The 1,959-nt window shown below is 39.6% G+C and overlaps 1 long non-coding RNA gene across 2 annotated transcripts; it reads right to left on the reverse strand.

Annotated features, from left to right (window-relative positions):
- Nucleotides 1-46: 46 nt before the first annotated feature.
- On the reverse strand, nt 47-874 carry LOC145767546 (uncharacterized). Of its 2 annotated transcripts, XR_014288803.1 has the most exons (3): nt 485-874; nt 233-306; nt 47-132 (listed from the first exon to the last, which is right to left on the reverse strand). It is a non-coding gene; the product is annotated as an uncharacterized LOC145767546 (long non-coding RNA). The 2 variants fall into 2 exon arrangements; XR_014288802.1 differs by having other exon boundaries at nt 47-306.
- Between the last annotated feature and the right edge of the window lie 1,085 nt (nt 875-1,959).

Here is a 1,959-nt window from a genome sequence, read left to right on the forward strand (position 1 = left end):
TAATGTGACAAATGTCAGGCATTGGTGTAACGTACGAACACGCACACAGAGTGACGGTAATGTATTCAACTGTCGACGACAACGACAGCGACGACAACGAACAAGCAGAAGGTCAAACGAAGAAGAAGGTTTCTGTGACAACACAGCAAAACAACGATTAGCAAACAAAACTTACGAATTAGGCCTAATGCGGAATTACAGATGACGAATTATAGGCCTAATGAATTCTTACCGACTATTTTGTGGCGCACGGAACAGCACAGGGAGAAACCCAACAATTGAAAATTCTACCGTTGTAGATCGAAACTGAACATATAAACGGTAAACAGTAAAATATTATGCTATAAATTTCACATCATAGGTGTGTCCCGTACTTGATTTAAACATCGGGAAATAAGACGAGGTACTTATTACACTTAACCATTGACACTAATTCACATTGGCCTAGCCTATCACAAAGGTTGCAGTAGGATGTTAAGCTTACCGTGAACTGTGATAATCACTGATTTGGCCACATAGGCCAACGGCAACGACAGATGAAATTGCTGCACAGAGTTCAACTATGCTTCAACCACACAGTACATTAACGCAGTAGGCTAACTCTTATTCAACTAAAAAACAGCAGCACCGTTAAATAGCTAGAATTAACTACCAGTCGCTAACTATAGTTGCTGTAAACGTTAAGCTGATCTTTACATGTAGCCTACTGCCACTTAACAAAACTCAAAGCACAAAGAAACGTAGTAACGAACGCAAAGGCGCAAATGTAATTATGACGTAACGATCACACCTCGAGGTGAGACAGCAGGGGTTGCCAGGTGCTACTTAGGGAATCCGAATTTAGTTTTTAAACATAGAAAAGGAGGCGGACAAATACGACGTAACAATTGGCATTTAGCAAATTACGTTGAAACAAGATAGGCTGATGTTCAGTAAAAATGAAAGAAAAAAAAAGAAGTCATGTGCTGCTGCGATCCTCGTGAAGTCCTGTGGTTATATTCAAATATAAACTTTATTTCGGGTGTTTAAAAATACAAATAGAGAAAAAAGAAGACTTTTGAAATCAATAAACTCTTGTAGCAAGGGGTTTAAAAACTTCAGTGCAACCAATAAGAGTTCAAGCCTATACATAGTAGCCTACAAGTAAAAACATTTTCAGTACAGTTTTACTGAAAAAAAAACACAATTCAAAAAAAGTATAAACCTGCTGCTCTTTCTCTTTATAAAAGAAATGATAGCTTTATTTCTTTCATGTTGCCATGATTTTTACATGACCATTGTAGACCGGGAGCCCGCGACGTCCACCCTAGGTAAAAAAGTTACCAATTTCTATTCATACAACGATGTCCGGTGGTATGTGGGTACTCATAATCTGGAAGTCTGCCGGCCCGCCGGTGGTGGGTATGGGAATGGGGGGCATTTTTCATGGCCCAAAAAATGCGCTAGGTCAGCTGAAAAAGTTACTGCTTGAAACTTAGTTGGTTGTAAAGTAAATAGTTTCTAGATGATTGTCTGGTATGTGACAGACATTTTTGGTGGTGGGGGGCTCTGACAGACAAGTTTTATACCCCCCAAAATTTGCGCTAGGTCAGCTGAAAAAGTTACCGGATAAAACCAACTGATTATTAATCTGTGAGTTTTAAGCTTCACAAAAATATATGTGACAGACAAATTTGCTGGTGGGTGTCCCCTGACAGACGACCTAAAGTAGGTGATCCCCCTAACTGAGCTAGGTCAGCTGAAATAGTTACCGGATAAAATCAACTGATTATTAATCTGTGAGTTTTAAGCTTCACAAAAATATATGTGACAGACAAATTTGCTGGTGGGTGTCCCCTGACAGACGACCTAAAGTAGGTGACCCCCCTAACTGAGCTAGGTCAGCTGAAATAGTTACCGGATCAAACCAATTGAAAATTAATGTGTGAGTGTTAAGCTTCACAAAAATGTATGTGGCAG

This window comes from Aplidium turbinatum, chromosome 3, assembly GCF_918807975.1.
Source record: "Aplidium turbinatum chromosome 3, kaAplTurb1.1, whole genome shotgun sequence".
NCBI classification, from domain to species: Eukaryota; Metazoa; Chordata; class Ascidiacea; order Aplousobranchia; family Polyclinidae; genus Aplidium; species Aplidium turbinatum.